Here is a 17,668-nt window from a genome sequence, read left to right as displayed (position 1 = left end):
CCCCCGCACCGGAAGCGGGACGCTGGGGCACCTGAGGCTGGGACCACCCGAGGCTGGGAACCGCCCAGCCCTGAAGGCGCCGTCGGAAGAAGTTGTGAGTGTGAAGTCCTGCGAAGGGCTGCAAAGGGCAGCACAGTTCCCGGTAAGTGTGCAATCTGCTCGCACAGAATTAGCAAGGAGAAGCTTCCCCGGGGCCTCTCTCCAAGGTCTAGGGTGTGTCACTAAGGGTCGATTCCCCTCTGTGGGCTGCTTGAAGAAGAAGAAGAAGAAGAGGAGGAGGAGGAGGAGGAGGAGGAGGAGGAGGAGGAGGAGGAGGAGGAGGAGGAGGAGGAGGAGGAGGAGGAGGAGGAGGAGGAGGAGGAGGAGGAGGAGGAGGAGGAGGAGGAGGAGGAGGAGGAGGAGGAGGAGGAGGAGGAGGAGGAGGAGGAAGAGAAGAAGAAGAAGAAGAAGAAGAAGAAGAAGAAGAAGAAGAAGAAGAAGAAGAAGAAGAAGACAGCCCCGTGAAACAGATTGGGCAGCCTGTTCAAAATCACCGTTGTCTACCCGGCCCAGGGAACCAGGACTTAATTTGTGCTGGTTCGTTCACTGTTTACTGTGTCTCACACTCGGGCCTTGAGTGAAGCGGCTGTGCCTCATGCTGAGGGGAGAGGGGTGCAAATGGAACTTTCCCCCCCTTGGTATCCGGGACCCTAAAGCCACCCCTCACTCTAAGAAGACCAGCAGGTAGGCATCAGCACCGTGTGGAGACTCACCCTACCTAGTCTGAAGAAGGAAGGGAACAGCCTGCCCTCCTATCCGTCCCCTGCTGCTGTCTCAAAGAAATGGTTTCCCATTGACCCATTTCCTCCTCCTCATTTCTCATTTCCTTCTGAAGAGACTGCGTTCAGCCGTTACCACCACCACCTACCTTATTGAACTTCTGTATCACAAAACTCAAGAGACCCTTTAAAGGCTTTGATTTATTAACCAGGTCTTATGGACACAGTGCTGGCCACGCTCTCCATCCTGAAACATTGCCTTTGTCTTCTGGGATACTACAAGCTATGGCCTCTCCTCTTTCTCTCTCTCTTATGCCCCCTTCCCAGGCTCCTTTGTGAGCCCGGGATCTTCTAAACATGAGGCCTTGAGGAATTGAAATAGATGCACTTAAAGATAGAAAGATAACTCAATAATCATTTCTGTGAAGCTGTGTGCCCTCTGGTCACATTCTCTGAAAGCTAGCAGGAGAGTATAGACCCAGTTTTTTGTTTTTAGTTTTATTTTTTATATGTGCAAGTGTATACTCTGTGTGTGTGTGTGTGTGTGTGTGTGTGTGTGTGTGTGTGTGTGTGTGTGTGTGCCAGCACATCCCAGAAGATGGTATAGGACACCCACACACGCACACCCCCAGAGCTGGAGTTACAGGTGGTTGTGGGCCTGAGAACCGAACTCTGATCATCTGGAAGAGCAACAAAAGCTCTTAATAGCTGATCCATTTTCCAACTCCCAAGACCTGTGTCTTTAAGTGAATTTTTTTTTGTTCAAGCCCAAATCTTACACCATGAAGTTCATTTATTTCTTAAAGTAGTACTGCTTTACATGTATTTTATGATGTTACTTATTTCGTATAAGTCTTTTTATACCACATGTTTCTAAATGCTAATAGTATAAATATAACGAAACATTGAACCTGCTCTCATAGAACACTCAACATCTAATACACTCTAGGGTGAAATGCACCTTAAGTGATGTAATAAATACGTGACCAAATCTCATAAAATATGTATTTGAATTGTATTACTTCATTGAATAAATTCATAAATTAACAATAAAACAAAGCTATTAAGAAAGCTGTAGAAAACATAAGTACTGAGCATTTATAATTATTAAAGACCATTTTTCTTTAAAAGGTAATTGTAAGAAACAAACAACATATTGTGGAGATTATAACATGTCAGAGCTAAATGTATGACAGTAATAAAACGGATATAAAGGAGAACATGGATGTATATGGCTAAAAACTCTTTGCAGGATATGTGATAAACATATTTTAAATACATACAAGCCAGCTGTGTTGGCTGCCTTTTAATCCCAGCAATCAAGAGCCTGAAGCAGGCCTATGAGTTCAGGGGTAGTTTGGGCTACATAGTGAAATTCTGAGATGCTATCAAAACAGAGAGGGGCAGGGAAGAGGATAGGAAACCTCAATAACAATATCAACCAATTAAGATTTCTAGAGCACTGTGTGCAACAATAACAGAATATCTATCTTTTTCCTTCACTTGCACATGTAAAGATCACCAGAAGGGGCTGGAGAAATGTCTCAGCGGTTAAGAGCACTGGCTGCTCTTTCAGAGGTCCCAGGTTCAATTCCCAGTGTCTACATGGCAGTTCACAACCATCTGTAACTCCAGCTCCAGGGGATCTTACACTGTTTTTCTGTCCTCCTCAAGCACCAGGCACATACATGGTGCATAGACATACATGCAAACAAAACCACATATATTTTTAAATTGTAACAACCGTGTATGGTACATAAAACAAGTGAATACATTTTAAATGATTGAACTTATACATCGTATACTCTGACTCCAGTAGAATTACAATAGAAATTAAGCACAAAAAGATAGAAGTACCAAAATATGGACAAATTAAATAACATTATTTTTAATGACATGCTAAGAATTTGAAATCACAAAGGGATTTATAAAATATTTTGAAATCTTAAAGGGAAACGACAACTCGACCTACTACAGCAGATACATCAGAATAACATGCAGTCTTCCATGGCAACCCTAAAAGCTAGGAAATCATGAAACAGCGTATTCCAACCCTGAAAATAAATAACTGCCAACTAAGACTGCCATAGCCAGCAAAGCTGTCTTTTGAACCTGATAGTGAAATAAGACGTTTAAAAGCAGACATAGACTAGAACAATTCATGACCACCCAGCCAGCACTGTGGCAGAATCTTAAAGAGATGCTATACACAAAGACACAGAGAAGGAATCCTAATTACAATACCACAAGAGTGAGTAAATGTCATGAGGGGAATGGATAAACAAAAGAGACCTTAAAAGGAATCCATTATGTCAACACACTAAACCAGCAAACCCCTAATACTAACAGAAGAGAGATAAATGAATAAACAGTATCCTTCAAAAGGAGTAACAACCAATAAAATCACAGGAATTAGTAAATGACCCCTAACTGTTAAATCGCAATGGTTCCAAAGTACCACCAAACAGGTACAGACTGGCTGACCAGATTCAAAGACTAGGGCCTGCAAGATAACCTGGTGAATAAAGACACTTACTCCTGGTGACCTTAGTTCCTAGAACCCATGTAAAAATCTGACTCCACAAAGTTGTTCACTAGCCTCCACATCCATGCTACACATCATACACAAAAAATAATAAAGTTTTTTAAAACTAAATTCAACTACCTCTTGTCTCCAAGAAACACACCTACAGACTAAAAGTCAAACAATAGACTCCAATCTATCAAGCAAGCAAAAGCCAAAAACAGGCTAGTTGTAACTATCATGATATCTGATAAAGTAGACTTCAAAATTAGAAGAAATGACTACTACATACTAATAAAAGGAATTCCTATCAAGAAGACATAATGCATGTAAATATATGTACACTGAATGGTGGGGCCCCTCATTTCAAAAACTAAACACAATGAAAAGTGAAAGACTTATATGACAAAAACTTCAAGTCTTCAAAGAAAGAAACTGAAGAAGATATCAAAAGATGAAAAGATGTCTCATGCTCATAGATTGGTAAGATTAACATAGTAAAAATGGCCATCTTACCAAAAGCAATCTACAGATTCAATGCAATCCCAATCAAAATTCCAACACAAAATTCTTTACAGACCTTGAAAGGACAACACTCAACTTTATATGAAAAAAACAATAAACCAGGACAGCTAAAACAATCCTGTACAATAAAGTAACTTCCAGGGGTATCACCATCCCTTATTTCAAGCTATACCACAGAGCTGTAGTAATAACACACGTTATTGGCATAAAAACAGATTCCTTGATCAATGGAACCAAATTGAAGAAGACGAATGTAAATCCACGCACCTATGGACACCTGACTTTTGATAAATAAGTTCCCGGGCCAAAGCTGCCACACCCACTTTCACTACATTGCCCACTCAGGCTTCTGCTGCTGCTGCCACTGCTCACCCTGGCCCCTCATGCCTCACAGACCCTCTGCCACAGCTGTTGCAGCAGATTTGGTGAGACACCTGGGAAGTCCAAAGAGCATCCTTCCCACAGTAAGGATGGGAAATGTCACAATGCAGGGGGTTAGGACTCTGTAGAGTGCCCCAATGGATGGCTTGAAAATAGAAAAATTAAATGAAAGGATAACTGACTTAGCTGGAGTTGACATAGTGCTGCTTATAATTACTATTAGCTTGGTAATACATATTTTATCCTTTAAAAAGTGGTTTGGTAACTGTGACAAATATGAAAAGTTGTCTGATAAGATACAAGCCTTAAAAAGACTTATTAGAAAATAAGAAAAATACTCAGACACAGACAGAGGAATTTAGACAAGAACGTACCACACCACTGCATGATGAAACTGAAGAGGGGCAGCTTAGGGGTTTTAGGAAACCAACCTTAGTTTATCCAGTTACTATACAAGAACAACCAGCAGAGCATAGGCACCCCTGAAATTATACAGAAGCTAAATGGAATCCTATAGAAATATTAGATTTGAGGAGATGTAAGGAAGCAGTCGTTTTATATGGTATGCATTGACCTTATGTGAAGTAGATGTTAAATTCATGGGCAACTCATAACAGAATTATCCTGAAGACTGGAAAGAATTTAGCTACAGCAATTTTGGGAACTGGTCCTTGGTTACACTGGCAAACATGGTGGCCAGAGGAAGCTAGGGTATTAGAACAACAAAATAGGACTAAAGGCATTAATACTTCCCAAGACCAGCTTCTAGATGAAGGCCAATATGCTGAGTTGCAAAGACAGTTCAAATTGATGATCCCACTTCAGCCCTATGTCATTTAGCAGCCTTAAATGCTTGGGACAAGGTTAAAGAATCAGGAAAGAGAGCTGAGTCATTTACTAAAATTATGCAAGGCCCAAAAGAAGCCTTCACTGATTTTTTGTCAAGATTGACTTCAGTTGTAAATAGAATAGTATCAGATCCAGAAGTCAAACAAATATTAATTGAATCTTTGGCTTTTGAAAGTGCTAATTCAGAATATAAAAGAGTGATTAGACCTTTAAAGGTAAGATCTGCACTAATACATGAATGGATTAGAAATACAGCTGATACTGGATCTCATGCTTATGATGCTACTTTGATAGAAGTGATTTCTAAAATTTTTAAGAAAGCCGGGCGGTGGTGGCACACGCCTTTAATCCCAGCACTCGGGAGGCAGAGTCAGGCGGATCTCTGTGAGTTCGAGGCCAGCCTGGGCTACCAAGTGAGTTCCAGGAAAGGCGCAAAGCTACACAGAGAAACCCTGTCTCAAAAAACCAAAAAAAAAAAAAAAAAAAAAAAAAAACTTTTAAGAAAAATCAAAATGTCTGATGTTTTAATTGTGGTAAACAAGGTCAGCTGAAAAGGGATTGTAGGCAAGGCACTCCTAAAAACAATGTTATTTCTAGAGATGATCCAAATAGAAGGCCCCAGCCTTCTGGAGTGTACAGAAGATGTAGCAAAGGCTGGCATTGGACTAATGAATACAGATCAACAAGAGACAGAAAAGGTCACTCTTGCCATTGAGAAACAACTTAGGGGCCTTTTCACAGGCCCCAGTATCAAATTTTGTTCAATCATTCTCTGTCAGCATTGGAGAAACTCATCCATAGAGAAATTAAAAGACTTAATGTCTGTTATTAAAAACCATACTGGTCTGGATGTGATCAAGGACAGAACAGCTTTAGTAGATAAAACAAAAATTGTAAGAAAGACCATAAAACAATATTTTGGCAAACTTCTTTAAATGATCAAAGACCAAAGCTAAAAATACAAATGAATGACATTGTAATTGAAGGATTACTGGACATAGGTGCAGATGTAATCATAATTTCACCAAAATCTTGGCATCTAGATTGGCCTCTTCAGGAAGTAAATATTGAGCTTTTAGGAATTGGAACTTTATCTCAGGTAAAACAAGGTATAAGGCCCGAAGGACAGATAAGAAAATTAAAGCCATATGTGGCTAACATGGCAATGAATTTATGGGGATGTGATCGTTACAGCAATAGAAAACACAGATTAACATTCCTCCAATCTCAGAAACGAACCATAAAATAAAGAATCCTACTGAGAGAAATATTAAAAGGTATTATCAAGAACAGTCACCAATCATTCAGGTTGTACATAAGGAAGATATAACAGCTGTTGTTCTTCCAAAGGTACCAACAGCCTTATCTTTAAAAATGGTTAACTAGCAAAGCTGTGTGAGTGGAACAATGGCCTTTGATATCAGAAAAATTACGGGCACTAGAACATCTGGTAACTAGGAGCAGCTAAATACTCAATAAACTGACAAATCAACCAGTCCTTGGAATTTTCCTATATTTGTTATTAAAAAGAAATCTGGAAAACAGAGAATGGTAACTAATCTGAGAGCTATAAATAAGGTGATTCAGCCAATGGGCTCTTTGCAGCCTGGAATTCCCTTGCTTTCTGTATTGCCTAAAAGATGGTCTATTATGGTGATTGATTTAAAAGACTGCTTTTTTACTATACTTTTACAAAAACAGAATCGAGAAAATTTTCCCTTCACAGTGCCTACTTTTAATAATCCCCAGCCTGTTAAAAGGTATCTTTTAACAGGTACTTCCACAAGGAATATTAAACAGTCCCACTTTATGTCAATATTTTGTACAACAGCTTTTAGAAATAATTCATAAACAGTTTCCTCAATCTATAATTTACCATCATATGGATAATCTCTTACTGGCTGATTTAGGCACAAATACCTTGGGAAAAAATGTTTGAAGAAGTAAAGAGAATTTGCCTTGTTGGGTATTACAAATTGCTCCTGGAAAAACACAAAGATGAGATTCTATTAATAACCTAGGATATAAGATAGGTTTATAGAAAATTCAACCACAGAAAGTACAAATCAGGAGCGATCAATTACTAACTCTTAATGATTTTGAAAAGTTGCTGGGAGATATTAACTGGCTAAGGCCCACACTTGGATTAACTACTCAAAAGCTAAGTAATTTATTTCAAACTTTACAAGGTATTAAGGTCTTAAATAGTCCAAGAAAATTATCAGCTGAGGCTGAGAGAGAATTGGCTCTGGTGGAAGAAAAATTACAGGATGCACATGTGGATCTCTTGAATCCAGGGTTTGATTGTATCCTGGTCATACTACCTTCTACACATTCCCCTAAAGGAATTCTTATGCAGAGAGAAGATAATATCTTAGAATGTACATTTTTTTTACCACACAAACAGGAAAAATTAAAGACCTATGTAGAGAAGGTTCCTGAATTGATTCTGAAAAGAAAACTGAGACTTTTTCAATTAGCTAAAAGTCTAAGAGTTTCATTTTTAAAAAATACCATGTTAATAGCAAAGATTGGAAGAAAGATTTTTTTCCATCACTTGGCCAAGTAAATTATAAGAAAATGTTCTGCTTGCTCCTTGTGTAACCAAACTCCACTACCTACAGGAAGCAACTCAAAATGTACTCAATGAAATTAAATTTGGCAAATGGATGTGTTTCATTTTGCTGAGTTTGGGAAATTAAAGTGCACCATACCATAAATAAATATTCAGGTTTTCAATGGGCAACTGCTTTGAGTTCTGAAAAGGCTGATTCTGTAATTACACAATTATTAGAAGTTATGGCCATAATGGGAATACCTGTACAAATTAAGACGGACAATTCTCTAGCATATATCTCTAAAAAAAATGAATCAGTTTTTTGCATATTACAAAATAAAGTATATTACAGGTATACCACACAACTCTATGGGACAAGCAGTTATAGAAAGATCTAATTGCACTGTAAAAGATATGCTTAATAAATAAAAAGGGACAATAAAGAGCCCTAGAGATAGATTGCACAATGCTTTATTAACTTTCAGTTTTTTAAATGCTAACAAGAAAGGGATGACAGGACAGCTGCAGAGATACATTGGATAATAGAAAAACTACTGAAATAAATCAGCCTATATATTTAAAAATGTGTTGACCTCAGAATGGAAACCAGAATATGTGTCCTTTTGGGAAGAGGTTTTGCTTTTGTTTCCACAGGAAAAGAAAGGCTATGGATACCATCAAGATTGATAAAGATTACATTTGAGCAGAGACCTCTTGATTAGGAGATACAATAGTTCATCAAACAGTTTGGTCATTCAAGCCCTCTACAAACATAAAAGACAAATGGTCTTTTTGCGATCCCAATTCAATTAAAATTCAAAGCTGGCTTTGGAGTTGGATTGTGGCTCTCTCCTTCCCTAAATGCAAGCATGCTTGTTAAAGGAAAATCCAAAATAGAGTATTTTCTCCAAATTTGCCAAATACAAATGGACTGGACATTGTGAATGTAATTCTAACTTGTTAATTGTCCTTATTGTATATAATTTTACTGTGTTAGACTTAAAATCTTTTCTTTTTACTTAGATAATGCCTGATAATTGTTCTTATTGTATATGGTTTTACTGTGTTAAAGTTAAAACCTTTCATTTTTATTTAGACAAAAAGGGAGAAACGTTACAGGATATTTGATCACACTGTGAAACTCCAAGCCTGTGTTAATAAAATTAACCCCGGATCAGTGGGCGAGGCCAGGGACTAGTTGACAAGAATTAGCCATAGAGAGTACAAAGAACCCAGGAAGATGGATAGAGAGATATACAAAAAAGAGAAGGAAGGGACTTGGAGATTTGCAGGCCTTTTGGTTTGGAATGAGTGGAGAGATGCAATTTTGCTGGGTCTCCCACCAAAGAGCAAGGTCAGCTGGTTGCTTCTTGGTTTCTCTGATATAGCAGGTTTTCACCCCAGCATTTGACCCCAGAGTCTTTATTGGTAAACATAGCAACTTAGATAAAAACATCACAGCTGCTGTTATTTTATCAAAAGACACTGAAAAAGAGTTTCAGAGAAAATAAGAAAGTTTACTATTAAAGAAACCATGGGACAGTGGTGGCATACGACTTTATCCCAGTATGGGGGAGGGGAGTTGTAAAGGCAGGTGGATCTCTGTGAGTTCACAGCCAGCCTGGTCTACAAAATTCCAGGACAGCCAGGGCTATACAGAGAAACCCTGTCTGGGTTGGGAGACAGGGTGTTATCTTTATATGTTATGGCTGTTAGCTTGATGTTTTTGTGGGACGCCTAACAGTGGAAGAAGGGGTGTCTATAACTCTTTGGCCTGTTCTTGGGACTCTTTTCCTCCTACTGGATCACCTTGTCCAGGCTTGATATGAGGGTTTGTGCCTAGTCTTATTGTTGTGCCATATTCGGTTAATATCACTGGGAAGCCTGCTCTTTTCTGAAGGGAAATGGAAGAGGAATGGAGGAGAGGGGAGGTGGGGTCGGGGACTGGGAGGAGTGGAGGTAGGAGAGGCTGCGGTCCATATGTATTCTATGAGAGAAGAATAAATAAAATAAATAAATGAACAAATAAAAAGAAACCATGACAAGAAGTTGCTTCTAGGATGAGAGAGCTGCAGAAAATGCCAAATGCTAATGAAAACTCCAGTAAAATAGAAAGTGAGGACTGGGCACAGTGTCTAGAATGTGGGGCAGTGGGGGGGAGTGGATCAGCATTTTCTGTCAAATGGTGGGGCAGGAATCAGTTGTAGAGAGTCAAAGACTAATTAGATCTTTATCTAGTTCATACTGTACATAAAAGTAAATACCAGAAAACATAAAGGATAGAAGGATGAAACTTTAAAATGTTCTGAAGAAAATCTAAAATATCTTTGTGATCTCACTGTGAAAAGGGAGTTTCAAAAAAAGAAGCATAAGCAAAAATGTTTTTTTAAGCAGAAGATAAAAAATATGATTTGGTGAAGGTGATAGCATGTTTGCAATAACATAAGTCATTATAAAAATGAAAAATAGAGACTGAGGATGTGAGTTAGTTGATAGAGTGCTTGCCTAGCATGTACAAAGCCCTGGGTTCAATTCATCACCCCATAAATTGGGTGTGATGGTACATGCCTATAATCTCAGTGTTTAGAAAGTGTAGGCAAAAGGATCAGGATTTCAAGGTCATCCTCAGCTACAAAAAGAGTTCCAGGCCAACCTGGGCTATGTGAAACAATGATGACCATGATATTATTGATGGTGATGATGATGATGATGATGATGATGATGATGATAAAAGCCACAAATATAGTGAAAATTACAGGCCTTGCCACTAACAAAATGGTAGTATTCAGAAAGCATAAGGAATTCTATAGGTTAGTAAGAAAAAGATAAATATGACCTAATAAATGGTCAAAGAATCTAAATAGGGACCCACATAACCTATAAATTACTAGCTCTACATAGCAACAGTACTCACCTCACTATATCCTCAGTTCCTCTTTGCTCCCACTTAGATAACAGGATTTATCATCTATTTAATTTTTCTTGGTGCCTGAGACTGAACTGAGGGCCTTGTGCTGAAATCCCCAACCCTAGGATCCATCTTTTTTTATATACTATTATTTAATGAAAGTTACTTTTATACAATTCTACCTACATATTACCTGGATATAATTATAAGTCTCACAATTTAACAGAAAAATAGAGAAACATGATAAGTACCCTAACACTCTGGACATTTGGCTTAAATTTTGTATATGTATACTGCATTTACACCATTTTCTCCTTCCATCTCCTCCTTCATCCCCTTGACTCCTTTCCAAGTTCATTGCCTCTTTTTCTTTCATTATTATTGTTGCATATATATGATGCATTATTATGTAAACACCACCTGCTGAGTCCGTTCAGTGTTGCTTCTATGTGCATTATTTTAGGGACGACCACTTGGAATTGGATAACCAGTCAAGGGGCTCGTCCTTGGAGAAAGTTGATTCTCCCTTCTCAGCCTATAGATCTTCATCTAATGGTTGGGCCTTATGAGATTTCCATCAGCCATGGTGGCATGTCAACTGACAGTGTCATTGTTGAAGTCTTCTTTAGACTACCATATTGTTGTGAGTTTATGGGTACAGCTTCCCTGTTATGTGTGGAAGACACAATTTCAGTTCTGATGAGATACACATACACTTATATGTGTGTAGATTGGGGTAAACATAATATGATTCCCTGCAGCATTTTCAAACATCCTTGATGTTATTTATCCCTCCTCCCTTCCTCTCACACAGTATTGTCCTTCGTCATCTTAATCAATACCTTATACATCCCTTCATTCCATGATCCTGTTTCCATTTACTTATACATTTGACAAAGTCAGAGCCTTGAGAAAATCCAATTATCCTTGTTTTTTGTAACTTTATGTCTTCACTGTCATTTTCTATAGGCACTCTTCCAGTGCAACCAAAAAGCAGATGCAAGGCCCAGTGAGAGAGTGTGGATAAGGTAGAAGACCAGACTGGTCCAGTGGCTTCTATTTCTTCAAAGAAGAATGAAGCACAGAGAATCAGAAAGACAGGAATCAAGGACCAGAAGTCTGAAGAGAGAAGAGACTAGAGACAGTTATGAAGAATGAGAAGGCTGTGGTACAAAGGAAACCAGAGAGATGTTGGCGACTGTAAGTACTAATTTGTTGGCGATGCACTGATAGGGCATTAGTTTTTGGAACTGTGCATTATGTACCTTAGATTTGGGCACGTACCTGTCAGTATGTGATAGGAATGGACCATTACATCAGACCTGTGTTGGGAGTGCAAGTGCCAACCCCTTCTCTGCTGTGAGATGCAGCCCTACTTAGTTCCTGTGATGAAACAGTCATTCCAGAGGAGACAGGATTATGACGGCAATGGAAACTTCATTTCAGCCCTGGACTGAACAAATGGATATGTGACAGAGATGAGCTCGGCTCTTAGGACCCTGGTATCTTCTGTCTCCCACGGAAAATGCCTGTTGTAAGCAAGAAAACTCTCCATTACTAATGCACATGTTTCCAGAATAACAGAACAAAAATGCCCTGTTAAATTGCAGTCAAAATGACTGTGAATTCAAATTTTAAAACTGCTAAAAATAACTGTCATGTTTTAAATGGTGTCAGTATATTAGAAATATCTGTTTTGCTGATTTTTATGAATGTATAAAGTTTTTAATGAAAAAAATGAAAAAATCAACTGTAGAAATTGCTAGAGTTAATTATCTGTTAATTAATTAACATTTTATTAATCTGGATTTTGCTTGTGATTTTTGCTTGTTTGTTTATTTGTTTGTTGCACATACACTAAATAAGCAGAATGGTGTTGCTAGGTATATGAAGACTAAACAAGTAGCCCCTCCCTAACATTATGAAGCTCACAGAGACAAAATTTTTATATCTGTCTAGTTGAAGTATTATTTATTTTATCTATGACCAGATTCTATAGATTTAGCAAATGAACAATCTTTTCTCATATTTTAACTTTATTGCCCTTTAGAACCAATTTAGGTTAGGGGAGATTAGGTGTAATTTTGAGCTTGGGCAGTAGAGGGTAGCAAAGCATCAGAAGGACTGCTTAAGAATGCCTTTGTAGACCACCATGCAGACATTTTTCTATACATAGAATTTCAATGACTTTTCCTTTGGAGTCAATGGCATATCTTAGCTATAAATATAGGAAGTATGTAAATCTATTCTTATTAAAATTCATTCATGATTTGCCAAAATACATTTTAAAATAAATGTTTTACTGTTTTATTATTCTTTTTTATGTTATCCCTCTGTTATAATATCATGAAAACTGATGAACTGAGGTCAAGCACTGCATCAGTTTTCTCACAAATGTTGCAGTTTATCTGTCTTACTGGTGTCTTTCCAAGTTAACAATCAAGTGAAAGCCAGCGATAAGAACACCATGCCAACTATGGCTGTTGAAAGAATAATATCCCCATGTTGTCTGTGAGCAGCATATCTCCGCAGCGTGGAATTTGATAACCCTTTATTTACATCAGTTCCTTTGGCTATACTTCATATAAACAATATCCACGTGACCATAACATTTCCAAATGCAACTGTAGTGACGCGTTCTATGTTAAACTATTGCATTTTCGAGAGAAGAGAAGCTTTTGCTGGCAGAGCATGTTATTTACAGTTGCTGTGGAAGTCCCCCCTGCTCACTTTCACTTTAGTAGGGCATTGACTACAGTTGCTTATGGAGCGCCCAGTGGATCCTGAACTAGGGACATTCAGAGAAAGAGGGGTTTTTGTTTGTTTGTTTGTTTGTTTGTTTGTTTGTTTGTTTGTTTTAAGTTGAGTTGAGACATCTGTTTCTTGGAGCTGCTACAACAAACTACCAGAAACTGGGTGATTTAAAGCAGAAATTTAAGAGTTCAAGAGGCCAGAAGATCAAAATCAAGGTGGTCAGAATCAGTTCCTGCTGGAGCCTCCAAGGGAGAATGCACCGTAGACTTTTTCCTGGTTTCTCATGGTTGCCATAAGCCCCGACTTTCCTTGGCTCATAGCCGCATGGTTCTAATCTTTGCCTCATCACGCATGGCAGTCACTCCATGTGTCTGTTACTCTGTCTTCCCATGGCCAAGATCTCGTCATTGGATTAAAGGCTCACTCTAACCCATTTTCACCCCATCCTAACTAAAAGCATCTTCAAAGACTCCTGTTTTCACTAAGTTTAAATCCTGAGGTTTCAGGTAGATAGGAATATTGAGGAAACTCAGTATTTAACCCATTACAAGAAGTAAGGCTATTTTATATTCCTTCAGAGAAATAATAAAAGGGAAGACTAATGCTTCTCTTGATGGAGATAATAGGAATAACTGAGTATTTTATATTCAGAATAAATGCATCTAAACATAAACTCAAATGAGTGTTTTTTAATTTATGTATTCATATATTTACTTATTGAGACAGGGTCTTCACTATGTATCCCTGGCTGACCTGAAACTCACTGTGTAGACCAGGCTGGTCCTAAGTTCATAGAGATCTGTCTGTCTCTGCCTTCCAAGTGGTAGAATAAAAGTCAAATGCTACCACTCACTCAGATTCTACTTTATTTTATGTTCATATTATTTGTTGCCTATTCTAGAGAGGTTTTCAATTATCTTACAAAATAATTAATATGCATCATGCACAATATAAAATGAATGCTATTCATTGTCAAAAATAGTATGTATTTTTTTGCTGGGTGGTGTGGCGCACACCTTTAATCCCAGCACTTGGAGGCAGAGGCAGGCAGATCTCTGTGAGTTCAAGGCCAGCCTGGTCTACAGATTGAGTTCCAGGACAAGCTCCAAAGTTACACAGAGAAACCCTGCCTTGAAATTAAAAAAAATGAATCGGAAAAAAAATAGTGTGTATTTTTTTATTAAGCCTGGAGGATTAGCAGTAATTCAGTAAGAAAGGAAGATACAACAAAAATCCTTGCTATATATAAGTAGAGTCCAAAATGTTCTATGTATAAAAAATTCACCTTTACTTTATTGAAAGGGTGACAGAGAACATCTCAAGTAGTCTACCAGATCATGTGTGTTTTACAAGCTATGGGGAAAAAATAGACCAATTGTTAAAATCTATATCATACACTGAATTGAAAATAACCCTAAATAGCCACAAAATAATCATTTCCTGACTCTCTTCACCTGTAGATGACACCACTAGCCAGTTCCCACTTAAGAATTTTATCCAAATGAAGTTTGGGAGCCAAGTTCCAATCTAACTGTGATTCATATTACCTTAGAAACATTTTCACAATTTTTGGATAGACTAGAGTCAAGACACGAAAACACAGATGATAGAGGAAAATACGGTCATGAGTCACTCAATGAAAGCAAAACATTCTGAAGAATGCACCATTGGGCATCAGGGCCATGTAGACATCAAGGGTTCTCACAAAAACCTAGATGCTCTAGTCCACTGCACCTCTAGGCTCTGTCATTTAGCCATAGTTAGTGAATGAGCTCTGTTGTTAACCAAAACATCATGCCACACATGATTCTGTAATCAGTTGCCTTATTATCATAAAAAGGAAGCAATGCATCACTTCCTTAAGAGAGCAAAGTTTTTTATAGCAATAATTGTTTTAAAACATATCACTGAGTGATGAAGATTGCACATAGTATCTTTTTTAAACTCCTAAAATAATCACAACAACAGGGAGCTGTTTGCCTATTGTTTTGTTAAAATAAAGACCAGGATGCCTAAACACAACTCAGTTGAGGCATTTTCAGGAACTGGAGAGAACTAAGCCAGTAGTCCAACTTATTCACAACAATAAATGTTTTTCCGGTAGCTGAGCTGTCTGTGGCCAGTGCACTCCTGTTATCCTGGCTACTGGGGAGATTGAGGCAAGAAGAGAGGGAAAGGGGGAAGGGAGATAAATGAAGAAGAACTGAAGAGAAATTGAACGTCCTGAATGAAAACTTGGAAATACTGAGAACCGATGTCCCCAGTATATTTCTCTCTATTATTGCATTCTGGAGTCCTAAAACTCTCCCCCACCACCACCACCATCCACCACCAATATTCTAATTCTAAAGTGCAGACAACCCCGGAGTCAGTCTCTGTGCAAGCAGAGGCTAGCAGTCCACCGAGAATTTGTGTTCCTCATTCCTTAGCGCTGATGCTTCCGAAAGGTGACGACCAGGACAGGATCTTCATTCTCTGGACTCGGTTACAGGCAGCATCTAACTACATGGAATGTGAGTAGACGTGACGCGTGACATTTACAGGTCAAAGCTTTTAAGAAAGCAAAGGTGGGGCCAGGAAAGTAACTCTGTGATAGAACTCATGCTTAGCATGTGAGGCAATAGGTTTGATCCCCGGTCTAAGAAAAAAAAAAAAAAGAGGGAGGAAGGAAGGAAGGAAGGAAGGAAGGAAGGAAGGAAGGAAGGAAGGAAGGAAGGAAGGAAGAATCTTTTTCACACTATGGTTTGCTTTTTGACCAGTCAGAAGTAGAAGGCACCAAGGCCCAAGGAGGTGCTAGGACTCCCCACGGGAGAAACCTAGGTCTCAGAATGTCAGAACCACCTGCCAAGCAGGAACACTCACGTTAGATTATGATATGGATGAGAAACAAATGCTTGTATTTTAAAGCCATTGAAACTTGGAGGCTTATTTGGGTGATTAGCATTACCATGATCACCCTTCCCCTGTACGCAGCTCCTAGGGACCGTTTTCCTACTACCTACGAGAAAACAGACTTACAAACACAATAGTCAGAAACTCCTAAAAGCTATCTAGATCAGTCCTATTCTTAAACATGATCCACAATGAGATCTCAAGAAAGAAAGCAAGCAAAAGAGAGAGATTAAGGTAAAGAGTACTGATCCAGAGACAACAGAAGTCATCCATGGAATCAGGGGAAAAAATGAAGCTGGGCACACACCTTTAATCTCAGCACTCAGGAGGCAGAAGCAGACTGATCTCTATTAGTTTAGGGTCAGCCTGGTCGACATAGTGAGACCCTCTCTCAAAAATAAATAAATAAATAAATAAATATAAAAATAAGATTTGAAAGCTCTTAACTAGTGCTCACAGAGAAAGTTGTAAAGATATTTCTGCCCATAAAACTAGAATGAGATTAACCCTACCTCTTACCCTGACCTCCCCACACGTTAAAACAAAAGAAGAATCCTTAGAGGGGTTGGAGAGACGGCACTGAGGTAAAAAGCAATAACTGCTCTCCCAGAGGACTCAGGTTTGATTCCCTGCATCTACATACCAGCCCACAACCGGCTAGAACTCCAGTCCCAGGGGGTGCAACGCCCTCTTCAGCCTCTCTAGGCACCGTATTCATACAGCGCACTAACATACATGCAAGCAAACACACACACACACACACACACACACACACACACACACACACACACACACACAAAGTTAAAAACTGTTTCAGCATGAGACTGCTGAAATTTTAAAAACCAAAAGGAAGATCTAAGGTCAATCTAGTTTGTGTTCTCCCCTAGAATATATAGCAAAAGATCAACAGACAAAACCCCGGAGAAGATTTTAAAAAGCGTAAGTACGTAAGGTGTGATATCTAGTAGAAGAGAAAAGAGAAAAGAGAGCAGGGTAAAACAGCTTTTGGGTTGGGTCTTTACGATTTTTTTTATTATTATCTATTCATTTATAGGAGGGGGTGAGTGTCACGGCGCCCTTCCGAAGGCCAGAGGACAACTTGCAGGAACTGGTTCTCCTTTCACCGTGGGAGTCCTGGGGACTGAGCTCCGGTCGTCAGGCAAGGTGCTGGGTGCCTTTGCTGTGTCCCCAGCCCAAGAACAGCTTATAAAAAAAGTACAGACAGATGATAGGCAGGTGATAGATACAAAGATAGACAGACAGTCTCTGGAGTTACAAAATGCTATGTTTACCACTAAAGTAAACCGACCAGTACTGTCGTGCTAATTACCCAAATAAGCCTCCAAGTTTCAGCGGCTTTAAAATGCATGCCTTTGGTCTCGTCCGTGTCATAGTCTAGTGTGAGTGTTCCTGCTTGGCAGGTGGTTTGCCCTTCATGATAGTGAATAATGCCACTCATTCTAAGAGTAATGAGCGACAAGCAAACGAATGACAGCACGTTGCATGTCCCGTGGAATTTT

At 38.9% G+C, this 17,668-nt stretch overlaps 1 long non-coding RNA gene across 1 annotated transcript; it reads left to right on the top strand.

Moving 5' to 3' along the window:
• Positions 1 to 10: 10 nt before the first annotated feature.
• LOC128106338 (uncharacterized) lies at positions 11 to 13,690 on the top strand. The gene is made up of 2 exons (XR_008216667.1): positions 11 to 142; positions 11,472 to 13,690. It is a non-coding gene; the product is annotated as an uncharacterized LOC128106338 (long non-coding RNA).
• The last annotated feature ends 3,978 nt before the right edge of the window (positions 13,691 to 17,668 follow it).

This window comes from Peromyscus californicus, unplaced genomic scaffold, assembly GCF_007827085.1.
Source record: "Peromyscus californicus insignis strain IS unplaced genomic scaffold, ASM782708v3 Scaffold_9__1_contigs__length_137607984, whole genome shotgun sequence".
Taxonomy (NCBI): Eukaryota; Metazoa; Chordata; class Mammalia; order Rodentia; family Cricetidae; genus Peromyscus; species Peromyscus californicus.
The sequence above is the reverse complement of the archived record's forward strand: the minus strand, read 5'-3'. Positions and strand labels throughout refer to the sequence as shown.